The sequence below is a fragment of the Pararge aegeria genome, chromosome 13 (assembly GCF_905163445.1).
Source record: "Pararge aegeria chromosome 13, ilParAegt1.1, whole genome shotgun sequence".
NCBI classification, from domain to species: domain Eukaryota; kingdom Metazoa; phylum Arthropoda; class Insecta; order Lepidoptera; family Nymphalidae; genus Pararge; species Pararge aegeria.
The window spans coordinates 6,379,198-6,402,937 of NC_053192.1; the positions used below are offsets into that span (position 1 = coordinate 6,379,198).

The following is a 23,740-nucleotide window of genomic DNA, read 5'->3' on the forward strand; positions in this document are numbered from 1 at the left end:
AGAAATAACTTCACCTGCAATAAAGAGTATGATAATGAGTGTCTTCGGAGCGAGCGGGTGTAGTAGTGTTGCCTTCCGTCGACCTTCGTTCGGCGCGAAGCGAGTGAGCGATTGTCTGCGGAGAGCGCGGAGCGGCGCGGCGCCGGCGTCGGCGGTGAACGAACTCACCTTGACAAATGCACCATTAGGCATTGTTGGCGGGAAAACCGGCGGCCTTGCGCGCCGCCCGCGCCTCCGTGCGCTGCCCCCGACCAATCGCGACACTTCGCGCCACAGCCTGCGCTGGTTTTGGCGGGAACCGCTCTGCCCCCGATGTCCGCCGCGGCCCGCTCACGCCGCCTCGTGCCCGTGTCAATTGTCATCGCGCCACAGTTTCAGCGTGACCTTTCAACACGTAATTTCTGTCATTACCATCTCAAACATGCGGGTTCAAATTCCTAAAACAGCTACAAAACAAACTATATCACACTAACGTCAGAGTGTAGAGACACACAATATAAAGAAGCAAATCTGGCGCGCATGGTAACAGACTTAATTACACTGTTTTAATTACGAAAACAAGGCGTTGCCGCTTAGACCAATTATTCAATTAATAATAGTGCGCGTTTTGCCATGAATAGATAGTGGATATCTGGTCATGCTCGAGCGAATTTCACGCTCCTAAATAACATGGAATAAGAATCAGCTCTTCTAACATTTAAAAACAGACCTTTGGTAAGGTCATTAGGAGCGTGAAAATAAGATTATTTTATTTTGCTCTTATCGTTTTCCTCTACCTATTAGTGCCATACCGCCGGACACATGCCCCCTTTCGCATATAAATTGGTTGCGGGTTTTAGATCTTTATCACATGTTATTTGATTTTAATTATCAATAATTAGTGCTTAGTGTGCTTAGTGCTTAGGCTTAGTGTGCTCTCTGGGGTACGAGAGATGCCCACGCCACTTTTCACACTACAGGCTAATACTGATAATTTTCTGATGGACACACTAACACTAACAATTACTAAGCGCGACCCGGAAGTCAAGCCAAGGATATCGTGATCCGTATTCGAGTTATTTTGTTATGATAACATTTTATGATATGAACCTAGAACATTCCCCTTAATTAGGGTCCACTTATTATTGTAACCCAGTTTTGTCATAAATTTAATTCCTCCTTCAAGGACGGATCAGTAATATAATAGGGGGCCCTTCAAACACATATTCAACATTCAAATAAAAATACACTCTACACTACGCAATCTTACAATGTATTAGTGTGTTTTTAGTAATTTCTATTATCATCTTACTGGCACAGACATCTATTCTCATAGAAGAGAGGGCTCGGTATCATGAACCCACCATGCTGATTCAATGCGGGTTGGTAGGCTTAAAATAATTATGAACACGTTGGGGGCAAACACGTGATTCTACGAAGCAATACCAATTTCTCATTTCTTTTTAATGAGAATTTTTTACATGTTAACCAACGAGATAAAATTCATTATTCAAATATTTTAAGTAGGCCTAATATTATAAACACTTTTGAAACATCAAGTCTGTTTTTAGTGAATACACCATCGGTTCGGAAGACAGTTTCTACCGAAGAGAAGCCAACAAGAAACTCAACAGTTGCTTTTTTCAAAAATCAGATTTTACAATTATTATTCTTTCTTGAATACCTCATTGTAATAAATATGTTTTTTGTTCCCAATTTGCATGTTTTTTTTTATAACTGCAGTAATGAGTCTGAGATGGTAGCGGGCTAATCTATTAGGGAGTAAGGCCTACTAATCTACGCTAAATCTCTTAGCGGTACGTCTTTGTCGGTGCTTACAGGTTACACGTTAAAATTTACGTGTGACCTGGTAAGGATTTAGACTACCCTTGCGGGGGGACTGAGTTTGAACCTCGCCACGCACTTCTGACTTTTCGGAGTTATGTCCGTTTTAAGCAATTTAAAAGCACTTGCATTAATGGTGAAGGAAGACATCCTTAGAACCCTGCATACTGATACATGAGAGTTTTCCATTTAACTTTCACAAAGGCGTATGAAGTAAGTCTCTAGGATAGTTAGTACTTGACCTTTGAAACCTTGCCATGTATCGGTAATGTGTTGATGAAGATGAACACATTGTTTAAACATAAGCAATTTAGTCATCATCAGCAGCCTACTAACATCCCACTGCTGGGCACAGTCCAGTGGCGTGCATAGAGGGTATGCACAGGGTATGCAGATGATATAAAATGAAGAAAATCGCCATTACGAGTTATAAATACTTAAATGGTAGGCTTTTTATAACTCTTACAATCCCTATCCTTAAATTCCTCAAGTTTTTTATAACTCGTACCTACTGGAGATTTTCTTCATTTTGTATCACCTGCATACCCTGTGCATACCCTCTATGCACGCCACTCGCACAGACCCACCAAGCTGCACCAATGCGGGTTAGAAGTTGCAAAGACTATTACCACAATAAATATACTACGATAAATAAAATAAATAAATATACTACGACAATACACACATCGCCATCTAGCCCCAAAGTAAGCGTAGCTTGTGTTATGGGTACTGAGATCGCTGATGAATATTTTTTTATGAATATAATACACATAAATACTTTTAATATACAGATAAACACCCAGACACTGAAACACATTCATGTTCATCACACAAACACTCTCCAGTTGTGGGAATCGAACCCACGGCCTTGGACTCAGAAAGCAGAGTCGCTGCCCACTGCGCCACTCGGCCGCCCAATCAAGTGAAAATAACCGGGGCTGACGAATTTACGTGCTCTCCGATGCACGGGGGCTGGCACCGCCAACTTCCTAACTCCGGGCTGGTGCCGAAGAATCTTTAATAGAAAATACACAGCACTTATATAATTAGGCCCGACCAGGGTTCCGAACCCAGAAAAACGTGGTCCGTTTTTGACCATGCTAACCACGAGACCAACGAGGCAGTTACATTTAGCACGAGGAACGTTTTAGTTTTACCTATTTATTATATATTAACATAATGGTGGACGCATAACTTTTGTATAAAGTGATGCGTCAACTAGAACATTACTTGCCACTTGGCTGAAATTGGATATGTAAGTAAAGAACGGTCGTGCATGTATTTGAAAGGTTAGCGATTCGTAAAAAAGCGTCTTAGTGCGAGTTGGACTTTGCCCTCCGTACCAAGTTGAAGAAACACTACATAGTGTTAACAGAGCGCCTATGGTCAATGGCAGGGGAAATATGGGAATATATAATTTCTAAATTTTCACTTCTCTGGTCAGGTGACTTATGTAAATAAGTCGAGGGATTCCCGCCAAGGGATTTAGTGTTCGAATTATAGCCATACTGCTAAGATGATAGCCGGTTATCATTTTAGACTGCATCCTCACTTACCATCAATCTCACTAGGGGGCAAGTGATGATGTCGTTTAGGATGGTATAGGGCTAGTCCTAGAAAATCTAATTATAATATTAAGGATTACTTAAACGATAAAAAAGCTTGGGTGTGAATTGCTCTAGCTTTATAGCTTAATATAAATTTACTGTTAGATGGTGATAACAAAAAAAAATACCCGGCTAAGTTTGTTGTGGGCTCTTCTTAGACCAGGGCGCGTTTGGAACCCTCGTAGCTTAAGTTTGATTTGGCGAACGATGTTATCACCATCCCCTTATAATTACGTAAACATATATGTATGAACGCTTCATCAAAGCAATTCAAAGTATCCCACTGATAGTTGGATGGATGGACGTACACATAGCGGGATCTTAGTAATAAAAAACTCTATTTTAAATGCATAAGTCTAAACAATGTGTCAAAACACATTTATTAAGTTTATGTTACTATGCAATTGATAAGTTTCATAATAACAAAGTGCCTTGAAACCAATTGTCTTCGCTTTCATCTAAGCACAGGATTGAATTTTGTTTGTTAAATTCATTGAATTATATTAATCGAAACCCTATTACGTCAAGGGGTAGTGAAGTTACACGCGTGGTGTTCATATTTTCTTGTACTACCAGAATGGGTACCAACGCTTGTAAATAAATCTTCAAACTAAACAATATGCTGTCTTTTGTTTTTTTTATTGCGTATACTTCAAAATCTCTTCAAGTCTTCTCTATGTGACCACAATTACTTATCAAAACCCTGTCCACTATACTAAAGGTTAGACTGGTAGAAAATGCCTACAGCCATTAAGTTTCGTCTTAGTTAAAAAGTAATGTATATGTATACATTACTTTTTAACTAAGCAATAAAGTATTATAACAAACAAACAAGATTGTTTAACCTTTATTGGAAGGTAGTCATATTAAATAAACTAGCTGACCCGTACAACTTCGTCTGCACCAAATCGATTATTCCCGGACAACACGAATAAAATGACTTTTTCTAAAAATAGCTAGATCGATTTATCGCCCCCGAAAGCCATTTCATGAAAATTGTTGGAGCCGATTCCAAGATTCCAATTATATATATACAAGAATTGCTCGTTTAAAGATATAAGATTTGAACGTTTTTCCCTTTTGGAACGTTCACAAATTGCGCGCATTTAAGAGTGTGCTAGCTAGCATGCAATGTGTGATGAGTGAAAAATTGCATATCCCAGTTTTGTATGCTTGCTTCTTCTCTGTACAATTTGACTTCCAAACCGGTGCAGTCACTGCATAATGCTAGTAATTTTTCAGTTATTAAATGAAATTTTGCCTGTGCCAGAATTTTAAAAGCATCGGTTTATTTAACTTTAAACTAAGGACTGCACTGTAGCTTTAATTTAATGACATTTTAAATAATTTCAGACCAACACGTAAACAACGCAAGCAATTCAAAAGGGCCTAATATACGTGAAACTTATTTCTGATCTTGTAGAGAAAACTCCAAGCATAAAAACTACTTTATGATCTGGAATGATATTACAATGCGTTCTCATTAGGTTTCGGAGGTTCAAAATGTTAGAATACCTTCAATCTTTAGCTCAGATCTTGGGTTACTCAAAATGTATTGTATGACAAATTTTGTGGATACATGTAGGCGTATTATAAGCATTATTTTTTGGCAAGCCTAGTTCTGAAATTTCTAGAATACCTTTATAAAGAAATACATTACTTTAACAGCACAAAATTAGGCGGTTTTTAGGACATTAAAATGAGGATCTAACTGCCGCATTGATCAGGTGGTTTGCGTGTTGAACTTTACAATCCCGACCCGGGATTCAAACAAAAAGTACATTGAGAAAATAAAACAATAAGAAAATAATTATAATAAATTTGGCAATAAAACATGTAAAAAAATATATAATTTTAATGAAACAGCAAAAATTTTACGTAGGTGAACTACGATTCACACTAACGTAGTGCTACGGCGTAGCTTTTAATAAAAATCAAATTATAATACATATTACCAAATTCAACTTTAGTATTTTTAGGAGTTGTATTATTATTGCAGTATTTGCAATTTAAATACATAAATCTTATTGTTTGACGACGTTCGTATTTCTATGTATTGTTATTGTAGAGATAATTTTTTGGTCTGGTCCATTCATTTGAAAATTCTTTAAGCACCGAAGTTGGATGCTTTTCAGTTTGGACTATCATTATATTCATTGTTTTTGCTTCCATTAGGGGTATCTAGAGATAATGCTAATTTCTTGTTTTAATTTGACTTATCTTACAAAAGTTGCATTGCTTTATTATTTCTTGATGATGATTATGATGTGTTAATTCAGTTAGCCTATTTTTTTTAGTAAAATCACATTCGATTAGCTCATAATGCGTGTTTCAATAAAAAATATCCACACATTCAAACATCTCTATAACCTTGTTCGATTGCGGTTCACGAGGTCTGCGGAACGATTCCGGCCAAAAAGAATGCTTTGTGCATGCACAGTAAGCCGTTGGTTATTATGACTCGTGAAGTTAAAGGTCACGAGGCTCGTGAAGTTAAAGCCCGTCAACCCATACTTGAGCGGCTCGGTTAGTCCCTGCTGAAGAGAATCAACGGTGGGACACGGTGTGAAATGTATAAAAATTTAAAATATAAAAAAGGTCTGTAAAAGTGCTCTCCCGGAAAATTTCGATATGGTCGGTTTGTTAGATTCTATAAAAAGAAACAATGATATTATTATAGTGAGTGGTAAGAAATTGCAAATTACGATATGAATTTCCACATGATTGATTTCATATTCTGCTCCCATAGTTAGAAATAATTACACCTAGGTGACTACGTAGTACGATTTTCTTCGAAAATCAATAGGCTAATTAGTATAGATAACATTTTGTATTAGAATCCTTACTAATATTAAAAATGTGAAAGTGTGTTTGTTTCGTTGTTTGTCGGTCCTTTCTTTACACCCTAAATAAGCAATAAATCTACTTGTTTTTTTACGTAGAGTTGGTTAAAAAGACGGATATTACTCACATAGGCTAAGTTTTATCCCAGGAAAACAATATTTTTTTTAAAAAGCCGTAATAGCCACGACTGAAAAAGGGAGCACCAATTAATATATAAAAAAAATTGTTAAATAGGTTTTTATAACAGCACGAGCCATTTTTTATGATACACTAAGAGTTAGCCCTTAACTGCACTCTCATTTGGTTAGTCATGAAAATATGGTAGAAAGTAACCATTTATAATATTAATGGTACGCATAATTTCGTAAATTATTATCGAAACTAATATATTCAAAACGTGTATTTGTTCTTTGAAGAAAATTGTTGAGATATAGCTAGGTAAATTATAATCAAAGTGAAGGCTTTATGAGTTGCGTGTGGCCGGCACGGATCGGACATACCTAACAATCATGTTGCTAAGTAATAAATAAGACGATCCCATCTTGCCGCCAAACAGTAGGGTTGCCACAAGAATAATTTTATTGTCTAACCATGTCTTTTTTATACAGCAGCGTTAATATGAATGTTCTAAAAATAGCGATAATATGAAAGTTATTATAAATAATCGTTCTGCAACACACCGTGGATATTGTTGAAAAATATTATGCACAATAGACAATTTTTGTTATTATATTTTTTTGGTAAATAACTTTACTACGAATCCATTTCAATGGGATTTCTAATATCCTTTGAGATTTAGAAATTTCACTGCAGTGGAAAGCTAAACCTTATATCCATAAATCATGTATCTTGATAAATAAAAAACATGTGCATATAATGTTTATAATAAATAAAACTTCTCTTCTAACTTTTATCTTCTATAATAATAATAATTAATTTATTTCAGGCAAAGCGCATCTTAATACATTTAAAACAACAATTAGTATTACTTAATATACAATACAGAAGTTAGTGTTAACACACTAACAATACACTACACGTTACAATATAGAAGTTAGTGTTAACTGTTAAACACGTTATTCTATTTTTTTTTATCAGAAGCCCAAATATCAAGTTTCGTGGATATATTTTGTCAGAAAAATGTCAGACTTTAATACAAATTTACATCCCATGGGATTTAACTTTAGGGATTAGAATTTTAAAAAGCTATCTTAATTAACCGCGGAAGGTAGGATGCTTGGTAAGTATTCTATCAAAATTTCAGTTCTACACGTGTTTATAAAAGGTAGAAGATAAATATAGTAAAAATATATTATCTAAAGCATTGAATAACTTTCAAATATTTTGCAACAATACAGTATCGAATCGGTGATTAGATTCAGTTCGGAAACACCTAATGGTATTTTATGTTGAAAAAAAAACCATTGAAACCATTTAAACAAGGTTGGTAAATGGCATAATATCAGGCAGTGCCATCAGTAAGCTAGATCTAACCAACTGTCCTGTTTTTACAGTGTACAGAGATGTATGTTATAAGTGGATGTAATTAGCAGTGATAAGAAAATTACTAAAAAGTTTCTACCCACTGTTCAGACATCATTAACGGAACAGATAATAAATCATACGATAAAGATTAGTCCACAGTATCGTGCATAGTTTTTGCGTATAGAAAATGCACTTTTAAGACGACAAGAACATCCATCTCATAAGAGATATCTCTTATCTTCTACTGTTAGCACTGACTGTAGATAATTTTGCTTATTTACTATAAGTAGGTTATGGTTGTTTTAACTATTAATGTAAGCGTACACCGCGGTCTAAGTACAAGTTAGACGGGCGGAAGTTTGATGAAAATAAATAGCAGACAGATTGGTAGGTGACTATATAGAAGAATAGCTTTACACTTTAAAATAATATTGTTTTACATATTGTTGAGGGACCTTATATGTCACTTTTGTTTATTTTAAACTACATACACATACTAAGTGAATAAAAGTCTAGAAGAGAAGCCATTAAAAATAAAACGATTTGTAATACAAGATCTAAACGATTGAATAACTATTACAAGGTTATTAAGAAACAGTAACAATTAGGTACATTGATTAAACAGGTAATAAAGTTATTACAAGATCTCACACACGATCGGTTTCGATGCTACGTCGTATCGGAACATGGAGACCCCCCCCCCAACATGTTAACCCCCTATCATTCTAGACTGCATCATTGCTCACCATTGAGGTGAGATTTTTTTTTTTTTTTTTTTTTTTTTTTTTTTTTTTTTTTTTTTTTTTTTTTTTTTTTTGGATCATTAAACTGGTAACAACCAATGACGTTATCATGAGAATAACATAAATACAAGAGAAAGACAGAGATTGAAACCTTCTAGAAATGACCACAGCATGCTTAATTTAGATAATCTAAAAGCTAATCAAATAAAGCAAAATTTAAAACTGCATACCTGCAATACTATACAATGAATAGTGATGATATAAAATTAAAACGAAAAATAAATTAATTTAAGTTATGTAAGTAAATGTTTGACATGTTTTTTGAATGAGGTCAAAGAAGTACTAAAAATGTCACAGTTATTTCTGTAAGCATTTAAAAGTGAGCAAATTCGAAAGACAGGCGCATGTTGTCCTGCCTTGGTCCGACAAAAAGGTAAATGAAACGGTTTCCGATTTTGCAGGCGACTACCCGAACGCGGTACACAAAACTTCAACCTCTCCAATATTTCCGTTGACTCAATGTCTCCATTGATGACTTTGAAAAAAAAAATCATGTCTAGCATTTTACGTCTGTTCTTTAGTGACATTATATTGTACGAACGTAAGCGTGATTCGTACGAGTCCAACTCACGAGATTTGTTATCGTTATACGCTAGGTGGTAGATAAACCGCTTTTGAACGCGTTCCAATCGGACACTATGTACGTTATATGTGGGGCACCAAACTGGACTGCAGTATTCTAGTATACTACGTACCAAAGAATAATAGATAGTAATTGATAAAAAAGGGTCTCGGAACAATTTCATCTGACGGGATATAAAACCTGACAATTTTGAAGCTTTTTTCACGATTGAGTCAAAATGGTATCGAAAAGATAGTGAACAATCAAAAAGTACGCCCAAATCACGGACAACTTCTACTTCCCGTAACGGAATGTCGTTATACGCATAATATACTGTATTATTTGTTATTTTTTTTCTAGTGAATTTAATGTGTAAGCATTTATCGGAGTTTAATGCCATTAAATTATTATTACACCAGTTAACAATATTATTAATATCTCGTTGAAGTAATTCAGAATCATTTTTATTTCTAACGGCGCGATAAATTTTTAGATCATCTGCGTAAAAACGAAAATTTGATGTGAGTGTAAGACTAAGGTCATTAATAAATATCAAGAAGAGAAGTGGACCCAAATGAGACCCTTGTGGAACTCCGGATGGAATTGATTTAATGTCAGACTTGTGACCGAATAGAGACACTAGTTGAGATCGGTTTTTTAAATATGATTCACACCACCTTAATAGGGAGCCATGTATACCCATATGATTAAGTTTAAGTAATAATAAATCATGATTAACCAAATCAAAGGCTTTTTTAAAATCAGTATAAACTGCATGAACTTCCATTTTATTATCCAATGCTTCAGCGATATCAGCTACATACCCAATGAGGTTAGTAGTCGTAGATCTACGCGGCAGGAAGCCGTGTTGATTGGTATTAATATATTTTCTCAGAAGAAAAATAAGTTTTTTTTGTATAAGCGCTTCGAAAACTTTGGCACAGGATGACAATATTGAAATCGGCCTATAATTACCAACGTTATCAATCGCGCCAGATTTGAGTATTGGAGTGACATGAGCAATTTTCCATTTAGTTGGAAATACACCAGATCTTAATGACAGGTTAAATATGAAAGTTAAGGGATACACAAGATATTTAGCACATTTCTTAATTAAAATCGGAGGAACCATATCGGGACCACTGCCCTTATTAACTTCAATAGTGAGCAAATATTTATAAACCTCATCTATGTTCACTCTAACATGAGACGTTGTAATTGTTTCTCTGTAGTATAGGTTGCAATCGTACATAAGAGAGTTTTGAGAAGTAAGAGTGCGTTCATCATAAACTGATTGAAAATATTTAGAAAATAAATCACATATTTCCTGACCGCCTTTAGCAGATTCATTTTTAAAAAACATTTTATTTGGAATTGGAGTAGAATTGGTCTTATGATGATTACAAAATCGCCAGAAATATTTAGGATTACTACGTAAATGATTTGCAGCAGATTTTTTAAACTTTGTATAACATTGTTTGATTAATAAATCACAACGGTCTCTAATTATTTCAAATGAAAGTTTATCTCTATTGTTTTTATATTTTTTGTATCTAGAGTGATACTTCGCTTTCTCTTTAAGACATTTAATCAAGCTGCGCGAAAACCAAAAAGGATAGTTATTAGTTTTACTTTTCGACATCGGTGTATGCAAATAGATAATTGGCATCAGTAAACCATAGAATGTATCTACTGCAGCATCTACGGACTCAACCGAATTGAGTATCACTTCCCAATTAATCTGAGCCAAGTCATAATTAATGGCCTCAAAATCACACAAATTAAAGTTAAGGGAAGAAGCAGAATTACTTTTAAGCAATCTTTCAGTGATATTTTTAAAATCGATAACTAAGGCAGGGTGGTGCGAATCTATGGGGAGCAATGGTGAAAAAGACTGGGTTACAGTGAACGATGAATAATTAGATATAACTAAGTCAAGCATTCGATTGTTGTCATTATAAATAGGATTGTATTGATGTAAGTTACAGAAAGATAATGTGTCGAGAAAATAATGAACTGTTACATGATTGGAGGACTGAGGGCTCAGAGATAGACTATCAGATCTAGGAATCCAGGAAATTTGTGGCAGATTAAAATCTCCTATAAGCAGAAAATGTGATGCTAATACTGTGTTTTGACAAACATTAGTCATGTTTTGTAAAAACACTTCTAAATATTTTAAATCTACCGGGGGCGGGACATAAAGAGCGCATATGTACAAAAATGTATTGTTACCAATACCAACGGAAACCCAAAGATCTTCGCAAATAGATTCAAACCCAAACTTTCTATGAACTTGGTATTTCTTTTGAATCGCCAACAAAACTCCGCCACCATCCTTTTTATTAACAGACGAAGAGGTCGATGCACGATCGCGTCGAAAAACAATATATCTATCATCTATAAATTCATGATCAAAAACCGTTTCATTAAGCCAAGTTTCTGTAAAAACAATAATGTCATAATCAGTGTGTAGTATGGATTGATATAGCTCATCAGTTTTCGTTCTGAGACCCCTTACATTTTGATAAAATATTTTAAAATAAACTGTTAAAACTTTAAAACTTAAAATCTTGGTAGGAACGTTACAAAAAAAAAATTAAGAAAGAATAAAATCACAAAACAAATCACAATAATTGTAGGGCGTCTACACTTTTTATCTGTATTGGCGGTGACTCATCATTCTTTCGCACAAAGATACGGCCTCCTCGAACCCATACGTATCTGTACTTTTTTTCCTGAGCTGCAATTCTAGTAGTTGCATGCAGACGTTTATTATTTGGGGACAAATGTTCCGTGACATAAACCTGCTGCTTATTCCCAGCAATCCCTAGGTGAGAAGTATTGAATTTGTCGGCAGCGTGTTTTTTATTGAAGGTTCGTACCGCCGCCAAAAAGTTATCTCGTTTAAGTGGGCTTGATAGTTTTACGATGATACTACGAGGGCGTTTCGATTCGGCATTCATTTTTGCAACCCTATGGAAGTTCAAAATGTCACTAGATCCAAGCTCGAAATTTACCACCTTAGCTAATTGATTTACTAGCGTCAGTAAATTTTCCGACCGATGTTCGGGTACACATTGAATTTCCAAGTTACTGTCACGTGACTGTTGCTCCAATTGAGATATCTTAAATTCAATCTCAGATGACTTAGATCGTAGTTCAGAATTTTCACTTTCAAGCTTTGATATTCTAGCCGTCAATTCTTTATTCAAAGTATTTTGATCGTCGTGACAATCGGACAAAAATTTCAGAGATTTGATTGCCTCATTGAGTTCCTCTTGAATACCAGTAAAATTTATGATGACTCCCGTGACCTCTTCTTGTAATTTCTTTAAGGCTACATTGAAATTACTCAAAGTAGTTTGCTGATGTTCAAGCTTTTTATTCATTTCCGTTCGAAAACTGCGTATTTCACTCATGATAGAATCAAGAGACAGGTCTACAGATGTAGGTGAGAGAACCACTTCAGCACGCTGAATACCTTTTCCCTTATTAGATATTGGAGTATTACTATTATCTTATTTAAGGGATTATTACTATTATCTTATTTCGAGATTGTATTTAAGGGATAAATTGCAGTGGAATAAAAAAAATACATTTTAAGGTACATCTTTGCCTATAGGGTAGTAGCGACAGAATCTTCAATTGAACCTGGGCTGATATGTGCGTTAGTTGTCTGTCACATACTCAAGTTACTGTTTTTACATTGGGAAAGATAACTACAAAAATGTCGTGTACTATATTCGTAAAATAAATACAACCGCATTGAGTTAAATTGCAAACGGATTTATTAGTCACGCCTAGAAACCATGAAGTTTCATTAGAATCGGCGTTACAGTCTGGATAACTGGCGGTGTCACAATATAACTACGTCGGTATTCACCAGTAAACAATGATTCAGATAAAATTATACAAGTTCAAATACAGTTCTAGGTAGAAGTTTCTGGAACTTTGTGTGGTGGATGCGCGGAATCTATCGTCTGTCGGAGTTAAGTCATCGCGCACCTGGTGTTTTGGACACTTTTTGGACTTTTATACTATCTTCCAAATCTCACCATTGTGTTGGATTTATAGAATAAAACTGAGCCCATCTATTTACTAATAGTCCAGCGAAAAACGGTTAAGCCATGCCAAATATTAGCTTGGAAAAAAAGACAGAGATTTGAAATATTTTAAAAACGTTTGTATGGTTTAGACTGTCATTGAAATAATCATACGAGCTTAATACGAAAAGTGTTTATTTGTATAGACATTATTTTAAGTAGGTAAAACGGCTTATTTTTGAAACAACACACACTAATAATTTTAAAACTAAAACTTTTTATTTTCAAAAACATAATGCTTAATGAAAATATCAATATATTGAAGTTATTAATTTGGCCTGGGATTTGACAACTTAGCAAAATGACTCATAAACTGGATGCATGGTTTTTTCGAAGTGAGATTATCACATTTGTTTGTGTTTGTTAGAAAAGGGCCGATGTGCTTTATTTATGAAAAAGGCACAAGGACTTCCGTTTTGTTTGTCGAGAATCAATAATGATGGTTTTAATAAATTAATTAATCAATTGAAATTCAATAATTGTGGGCCAAAGATTGATTGATTCTAGTGTTGCCCAAATGCAAGAACAAGACGAGACTTAGCCAGTCTTGGTCTTGGTCTTGCGCCAATACACCTGGTCTTGGTCTTGGTCTTGGTCTTGCGCTCCCAGTCTTGGTCTTGGTCTTGGTCTTGCAGCAAGAGTCTTGCAAGTCTTGCAATTACCTATTAGTCTATTACTATTTATTAAAGTTTACTTTAAATCTTAGAAAAACGTAATAGAATTGGAACATTGTGAGCTTGAATTAACATAGCCTTAGTAAAGATCAAGCAGATTAATAAATAACTGAAGATTTGATAAGAAATTCGAAAAATCAACTGACCTATATGTCGTTTTCCATGGAAGTAACTGTTTCTTAATAAACATTTATGATTTATAAGCTTACATTTGCTAAAACAACTTGTAAAAACTTAAGAAATATAATGACTAAATGTACAATAATAGTACCTAAGTAATTAGTTTAAAACCATATAAGTAATCAATATTATAATTACTTACTAGAATGAATTATTATGACATCTACTACCTATCCTCACCATTTTATCCTAATCATAATACTACTTGCGTGATCAGTATAATGTATTCATTTTCATTCTAAGCACTCTGAAACTTATTTATTCTTTGGAACACCTGTAGGTACTCTTAAAATTCGAAATTATTTTGCATGAATAGTGTCAAATGTTATGATTTCGGCGCGGCGGCAACGATTGTTTTAGATTTCAAAAGAAGCCGCCGGCGCGTGTATCATAACCATGTACTTCCGAAAAGCGGCAAATTTCTTTGAGAAGTAAGTACAAAACCTTTGATGCCGCATTATCAAAGTGCCGATGGTTAAAACATAACTATGCATGCACTCAGTTTGATTTTAATAGATATTTTTTTATTCGCTATGTTTATGGCATTAGTCGTAATGCGCATAGGTCCAGTTTTTCATATTCTTTGATATAGTTTTTTGCGTCTCATAGAATTCCTAAGCGTACCTACCTACCTATACACCGAACTGTTACACCTAACTACTCCGTGAAATAGCGCTAAGTCCTAGCTGCAAGACGCAAGAGTCTTGCAGGCTATGTCTTGTTCTTGCTCAAGTCTTGCACGGTCAGTCTTGGTCTTGGTCTTGCTAAAAATACGCGGTCTTGTTCTTGGTCTTGGTCTTGCAAAAACGCAAGAACAAGACCAAGACTGCAAGACCAAGACTGAATTTGGGCAACACTAATTGATTCATTCGCAGATGCATGTATTTTAAAAAGCATTATTATCAATTCTTTAGTTGCCTAGTAGATATCTCTATAAAAGGCGATGAGGCTACCACATTATTTCTAACTTGATCTAATGTATTAACATGTAACCTGTACTATGAGAGTATATGCAATCTTCGATTCATTCAGAAGATAGTTCCCGGACAAGCGGAAAATGTGCAAATTATTGCAAGTAAACACGGAGACGCCGTTTCCGGTAAAATATATTATGTACGCAGTCAAGTATGCCACGCCGCCCGCATGGTTTCAGTGCAAGTAAACGAGGAAAATTTTTGTTTATTCACGAATTAAATTAACGTTGCAACAATGCTAACTGCTTAGCCGAGTGGCCATGTAACTTCAGAGCGAGGCATGACGTGAGTCAGATGTCGTTCACCCTTGTGCATCGTCATCACAAGTTTGGTGCGCATTCATCACTATAGAATATGAAGTAAAATCAGTTCAATGAGTGTTTCTAAGAATATTTTATTTAATTATTTACATATTTATATGCTTTACTTTTAACCAGAAAAAGTAAAAGACATAGACAGAAAAGAAGAAACTTAGAAAGAATACAAGGCGGCCTTATCGTTTAGTGAAAGAATGTAAGAGATGGTACTTCCGGGGCAACCTTCATCAACATCATATCAACCCATTGCCCGGCCCACCAAAGGGCACAGGTCTTCTTCTACAATGCGAAGATGTTAAGTTCATAGTTCACCACGCTGGCCAAGTGTGGTGGTATTGGCGGGCCCCACACTCCATTGAGAACATAATGTTTCCTCACGATGTTTTCCTTCACCGTTAAAACATGTGATGATTGAATTGCTTAAAACGCACATAACTTAGAAAGTTATAGGTGCAATTCGAAATCGCCACCACTAAAGAAACGTCGAAGTCCTACCCACGGGGCTATCCACTTACCATACCACTACTTATGATTATTCATAACAGAATTAGGATAACAGAAACAAAACCGAATAGTGCGTTGTATTTAAATGACAATGTGAGATGGTGATAACAAAAAAAAAAAAACCGGCTAATTTTGTTGTGGGCGTTAGAACAGGGCGCGTTTGGATACCTCGTAGCTGTAGTTTTAAGTTGACGAATTTAGTTATCGCCATCAACTCGCTTCTATGTCATATTATACATATAAGGTACGCATCAAAGTGCCATCTATGTGCCTATTTGAATAAAGAAATATTTGACTTTCTGACTTTCATTACTATTTCATACATACTTACTTTTCTTAGTTACGAGCGTTTTAAGCAATTAAAATATCACTTACTTCAACGGTCTGTTGAAACCCGGTATCTTTGGGTACGCAGATGATAGCACTGTAACGGAGAGATATATGCCCGGTCCCCGTGCTAGTGGTGCTGAAATTTTAGGACACAGAGAGGCTTTGGTGGAACGCATTAATCTGACCTTAAATGAGGTGTCTGATTGGGGAGACGCCAATTTGGTCAAATTTAATGCTACCAAAACGCAAGCGTGTTTATTTACTACCAAACGGAGTCCATTTCCCCTGACTCCGACTTTCCGAGGTATATCTTTGCCTATTACCGACAGTCTAGAGCTTCTAGGTGTCAATATTTCATCCAACCTCAACTTTGGACAATACATCGAATCCAGGGCAAAAACAGCTGGCAAGAAACTTGGCATCCTCAATAAGGTCAAGCGGTACTTCACGCCTGAACAGCTTCTTACCTTGTACCAAGCTCAAGTTGATCGTGCATGGAGTACTGTTCCCATTTATGGGATGGCTCTGCCAAGTATCAGCTTGATGCCCTGGATTCGGTTGATCGCCGTGCTAGAAGGCTCATCGGTGACCTAGCCAATAAAAAACTTAAGAGTTTGGAACATCGTCGCAAGGTTGCCTGCCTTTCGGTATTCTATAGGATATATTTCGGAGAGTGTGCTCAAGAACTATTTGATCTAGTTCCCCCCTCGCCTTTTTACCATCGAACCGCGAGGCACCGGAAGGATCTGCATCCCTACGTGGTCGATATACCGCGGACGCGTACGAAGCGCTTCGCATCTTCGTTTCTAATTCGCACCGCTAGGATCTGGAATGCTCTTCCAGCTTCCATTTTCCCCAGTTCTTACAACATTAGTACCTTCAAATCAAGAGTGAATAGGCATCTTCTAGGCAAGCGCGCTCCACCTTAGGCTGCATCATCGCTTACCATCAGGTGTGATTGCAGTCAAGCGCTCGTCTATAAATATAATAAAAAAAAAAAAAAAAAAAAACGGTACAGGAAAACATCGTGAGGAAACCGGCATACCTGAGAGTTCTCGTTCTCAAAGATGTATGAAGTCCACCAATTCGATCTGGGCCAGCGTGGTGGTTTACGGTCTTAACCCCTTGCCATTGTGGGAGGAGACCCGTGCCCTGTAGTGAGCCGGTAATGGATTGATGTGATGATGATGATCATGATGACATTCTTTCAAATAATAACATCCTAATGCTTATCCAAATTACACACATAAAATAAAATTAATCATAAATAAATAAATTAATATATACTATAACTAAACTAACTATGTATAACTAAATACTAAATTATGAGTGAGAGTAAATCACTTGAAAATGCTCCGATGTCTTTCAACTATCCTAACTAATATTATAAACGCGAAAGTGAGTTTGTCTGTTTATCTTTCACGCCTTATCTAATCAAACGGCCTATTGGCACAGTTTGCAGCGAGGTTCAGAATGCACAGTTTGCTTTCTGAACCCAAGGCCGTGGGTTCGATTCCCACTACTGCAAAATGTTTGTGTGATGAGCATTAATGTTTTTCAGTGTCTGGGTGTTTATATGTATATTCTATTTATGTACATTATTCATAAAAATATTCATCAGTCATCTTAGTACCCATAACACAAGCTGCGCTTACTTTGGAGCTACATGGCGATGTGTGTATTGTCGTATAAAAAAAAAACCGATCATCATGATTTTGCAAATACTTATTAAAGGTACAGAAAAAGACATAGGGTCCTTTTCCTCTAGTGAAAATGTTGTCAATAATACATAGAATATAGGAGTACTTCAGTACTGTAAATAATTTTTTTTGGAAAGAACAACTCGAATATATTAATAAAATATACATAAAAAAGCTATCTGGTACCTGACATACATACTAAATGGTATTTACCTGAAGCCAGAGTAAGAAAAAGATCAATCAATTATGGCTTTTGTCTATAGATTCATATATTAATCATTGGATGTTTTAGGTAACATAATATGTTTTCTTTGTATTTTCCTCCTTTTTCTTTTATGGTAAAATGAGTTAAACCGACAGTCTGGTTTTCCGTCCTAGTTCAGTATTTCACCGGAATAGTATTTTTTTAATGGTATTGTGTTGTAACTATTTAATATCATATTTTTATCTTAATAAAGTAATTTTCAAGAAGCTTGTAATATTCAATCAATAGCAACAATAATTGGTCACCAAGCATGTACGTACGCTTCATTTTCTATGTTATTTTTACTCTGGTTTGGTTAAGAAATATTCTATTATATTATATTTACCTCTATATATTGATATACCTCTATAGTATATATGTGCCTATACATGGATCATATGTTTGAGATCTGGGCAATTTTAAGAACGTATGTCATTTCAGTGTGCGTGTGTGAGATATCTCTATTGCTTTATTTACGAAGTGACCTAACACTTACCACTTCCGGGCGAGCTATAATTCAAAATGAGTATTAATATTCAGTGTCCTCGACGGAGCTGCGGTTAAAATGTAATTATCAATGAATATGTATTCGAGCCGCGTCCGGGAATATGACTCAATATTAGAGTGTGGCGTTTTCGATATATATTATAACATTTAAGCAGCTGAAACTAATAAGTTGTGAAAGTTCAAATCAGCGCATTCTTAGAACAGGTACTCTAAGAACTAAAGGTTGTATCAACAAATCACATTCATGGTAAAACATACGAACACTAACTATTTGGACAAGTTAAATAACTCGTACATTCTCTCTAGAATAAGGAATGCATCCGAGCCATTGACGTTGCCTATACAAGGAACACAAAAGATGCCAGTGACATAGAGTCGAGGAATGCACTATTTGTTGAATACTTTCATTGGAGACAAAATATTTATTGGGACAAATGTTTATCTTTATTTATACGTAATAATTATGTAATCGTTATTAAAATTCGTGTATACCTCTTGGACTTTATGTGACATGTATTGTAGTTATTTTTTGGGTCAAGCGTTTGTGACTTATTTCACTTTTAACAACTGTACTGTGTGTGTATTCGGTTACTTGGTTTTCATCTAAGATGAGGTAGAAGAATGATTGTTAAATCGTAAAATGTTGATGAGGTCAACTATGTACTGAGTTTCTTGCCGGCTTTACTCGGTAGAATCAACCTTCCAAACCGATGGTAGCCGGTAGGGCATATACAGGTGCACAGGTGCTTATAAAGAAATACTAGAAATGAAATAATTTTGAATTTCATAACAGTTGTTTCAGTTTCAAAAATTATATTGCGTTAAGAAATATCAGCTATTTGAACAGGTTCTTATCAAAGTGCGACATCGGTTTCGCTCTTGACCGGTATAAAGTTCTTTAATAGCCACTTCTCAGAATCAATCTATACGTAACGTTGACCCCTTTGGCGGAGTCCATGTCCTTCCGTTTATTCAACCACTACTTCAGATTCGAGACACGTTTTAGAGGTGATTGAGTTAATATTTAGTATGCTTTTATCGTGGCCCTGTCACATGGTTTTTATGGGATTCTGGGACGGGTTTGTTTTAATACTAATTTGTTTATTTATTTGTAATCTACTGTATAAATACAACAATTCGTAAGTATAATAAATATGTTATGTTCCATAATCCAGCAGTTATAGTATTGTGTACTTTTAGTATTCCTAAAATATAGTTTAATTATAATATTTATTCCCTTAACTAAAACTTTAGTTAATTTATGTGAGTCATTAAAAAATATGTTGTATGCCATACAATACGTCTAAGTACTTACAATATATTATTTGGTTAAATAAAGGAGCGAAGCATCATTTCCTGCAACAAAATAAAATACAGTTTTAAAAAAATATTTCTTTTGCAAAAATAGTGTACCCACTTATAGCTATTTTATCTTGTCTTATCATGTAAACTACTATTAAAGAATATTATAATGTGATAATACTAAGTAGATCATAAGCAATTCAAAAAAAAAAACCATTTATGTTTGAATTTATGTTGTATGATGATGAAAATCTATTTGTTTTTGACTAAATAACATTTTTTTAAATAGTCTTTACCCTAAAAACTAATTAAAAGATGGCTATCAATATAAAGCAAATAAGAAAGTATATGTAGACATGATAGCAAAACATATATTTTTTAGTATCTTTATCGAAAATCAAGTGTTTTTTTGTTATTGTTAAAAGATGATGGTATTGACGCATTTAAGTTGGTGAATATTTTTCAAATAGGCAAAGAACGATTGTCATTATATCCAATAAATAGTTTTCCCGTCGCTAAAATAACAATAAATGTTAATGGCCGATTAGCGCAGTGGGCAGCGACCCCGTTTTCTGAGTCTAAGACTGTGGGTTCGATTCCCACAACGGAAAATGTTTGTGTTCATAACACACGAATGTTTTTCATTGTATGGGTGTTCATCATTAATGCCATCTAATTATTATCTATACCAAATGTATATCCATATACTAGGAATAGATATGTTTCTTGGTATAGATCACGAAAACTAGCCCTGATAAAACTTATGACGACGACGTAGACATGTTAGCGAATATTTGTCGAAACGGCAATGCACGATTAACAAAGCCGACAAATATTTTTGTCGTTACTAAAATGAGTCGATGTAAACAGCATAGCATTGTTGAATAAAAACTCATATCTAATTACGGGTATTCGTGGTAATGCTCACGCATCCGAGTGCCAATTTAATCATAAACAGCTCAATAGAGTATGATGTCACCTGAACTTGACTAACAAATTTTTGGTTTTCGTTATAATTCTGCTTTATCAAATATTTATTGTAATGCTGGGATAACTGGATGTGTATTTGTATGTTACTTTATTTAAAAATTTAAAAAGTGTATGCCTTGGTTGAGTATAGATCATGGTTGATGAGGAATAACAACTTGGACATTTCTTACTATAAATCAGAGTCGTAAAGACAATTACAAAAATCAAAATACTTAACGGGATATTGTTATTTACCATTTAACATTTACTAGTAATTCTAATTAGAATTGGAAAAAGCGAATTATGTTTTTTTTTAAGTATAGTATTTTCTTTCTCTCTGCAACCCATCGATTATTTTTGGGTTTTGTAGATACAAAGATACGAAAGCTAATTTAGTCAATAATCTTTTTAACTATACAAAAATGATCGATGGTTTAATAAAAAATGTTTACACGATTAAGACTATTAAAGTCCTTTTATTACATTTAAAAAAAACTACATCTTTTGATCCTGAAAAGCAACACACGCTTGCAATTTGCTATTCCAACTAATCAGACTGAGCTACATCCACGCTTGTACGGATATAAAGCTATTAATTGTTTTCTTTTATCGTATAATATACTCTAATTACAAGCGCTATACACCTTCAATATATATATATATATATGCTATTGGACCACGTAGTTTTGAATTTTTATATAAATTTTGCAAACTAACTACAATAAATTAAACGAGCGTTGTTTGGAATTACCTCAGAACTAAAATAGTACGCGGTGTCATCGTGGTTCGCTTGCCGATTCTAAATATAGACGATTATTTTAAGATCCATGATCGTACGAACACATATCACGCAACTTGTACGAGAATACGTAGAGATAAATGCACTTGTAATAAATCGTCTAGCTCTTCTCTTTCAATACAATGTTGCACTTTGCAAATTGAGCGTGAACAATCAAATGGAAATTCAGGTTTATTAAAATGAATTACCTCCTAATAATGGATGTGATGGAGTGTACGTAGCGTTGATTCTATCGTAATTTAGTGTAATTAGTTAAAAATTAATGGAATATTTATAAGAGAGCCATACTAGAATGCCATTAGGTTTCTCTACAATTCGATGACTTTGTTATTTCTTGTAAAGTTTAAGTAGGTCTAAAGATATTATAAACTTAAGTTACATAGAACCTTTGTAATCAAGAATATTACATTACGTATAACAGAAATGACTGAATGATCGGCCAGACAGTTATCGTTATATCACCAGCTGGGAACAGGTTCGGGCCACATTCCTGAGGGACGCCAAGTCGCTGCAATGAAACCTAATTACCCGTCAAAAGAACATGCACAAGAAACTTGCTTGTCAGTGGCTGTTGTCTACTCTTCATACTAATAATATAAATGGGAAAGTGTATCTGTTTGTTACCTATGTTCGGCTCAACTACTGAACATATTTTGATATCGCCTGTGTCCTTTTTAAGACGTTATTAGTAATTCACAGGTATTCTCAAAAATTCTTGCTCTAATGGTAGTAGCTATCATACGGTGGCCGTCAAAGAAAAAAATCATAAGATTTATCTGACATACCTATCTGCATGAAGTTTGTCGCGGCATTCATTGATATGCTAATTCATACTCTAAAATACTGCGATTTTGGGTTGGTATTGCGTTATAAATTTAAAAGAAACAAGGTGAACTTTTGACAACAAAATTCGATTCTTTTTGTCTTTGTACCTGTTGGCGATATCACTTGTAATATTTAATTTGAATACGAATCTTTAATTAGTATTAAGTTAGTAAAAGTAAACTTGGAAAAATTACACAGGTGAATTTAACCTTGATTATGGTCACTTATATCGCTATAAATGTCTGATTTACTATATAAATATTTAACAACAGATAATTTTTTAAGTATTTCGTAGGGCAATAGAAGACCAGAATTTTGCGAATAACTGAGGACCATAGGGAATCCTTCCTTCCTTTCCCTCCTCTCCAAGTATTCGTTTTGTCTTACAATTGTCCGTAGGTTTGTTGTCAAGAGTCGATTTGTCCAATTATTTTACGACATAAAATACATTTTTTGACTATAGTATTATTATTGGAAAGAAGCAGGCGTTACTTTGCGCAAATCCAGAATATATTATGAAAATTAAGCTTAATTTGCTATACTCCGCGAAAAGCAGGAGAATCTGTATGGTGTAATTTATAATTTCTTTAATCCTTATACTCCACACCAAACAGATCTATAGTATTATTTGTGTCGTTTGTCTGGACTCCGTAGTCAAACAAGGAATCTCTACATTTCTGTCTATCTTCCTGTCCGCCCATTCCCTGATATCAGCCTGTATGAAATTTGGCGTAGTACACCCCCGAGCCTTGAAGAGAACATTAAGTGGTTTGCACTGTCCCGGTTATTAACACTAGCGTTATTATGGAAATCATTAAAGCCCGCAGACCCTCATTAAAATAGCATGGACGATCCCAGCTCTATATCCCTTTCTCCTATGAAAATAATGTTCTGCTCAGAGAGAAAAGATAACACCTTATCTATATATTTTTGACTTATAGTAAGAAGTGTCACGGAGCCCCTACCTTATGCGTTTTCTAAAACACACTTGACCAGTTTTATCCTATTACTAATTGCAACAGGTGGTTTGTTAGACGTGTTTCGTCGAGCCAACGTCTTTTCAGCTGCTTGGCACGGTTATTGCAATTAGCAATACATGCTATGACCTATCCGTATAATATTTCATGTTTGTTATAAAATGAGTAATTCTGATTAACCCGTTTAGTTGTTTACACTTATATTTG

At 34.9% G+C, this 23,740-nt stretch overlaps 1 long non-coding RNA gene across 1 annotated transcript in view; it reads right to left on the reverse strand.

The window, feature by feature from the left end:
- Window positions 1–356: 356 nt before the first annotated feature.
- Window positions 357–23,740, reverse strand: part of LOC120629034 — a 31,176-nt gene continuing 7,792 nt past the window's right edge. Inside the window, exons 2-3 of the long non-coding RNA XR_005658979.1 lie at window positions 19,977–20,017; window positions 357–384 (exon numbers count right to left, since the gene is read on the reverse strand). This is a non-coding gene — a long non-coding RNA (uncharacterized LOC120629034). The remainder of the gene's footprint in view (window positions 385–19,976; window positions 20,018–23,740) is intronic.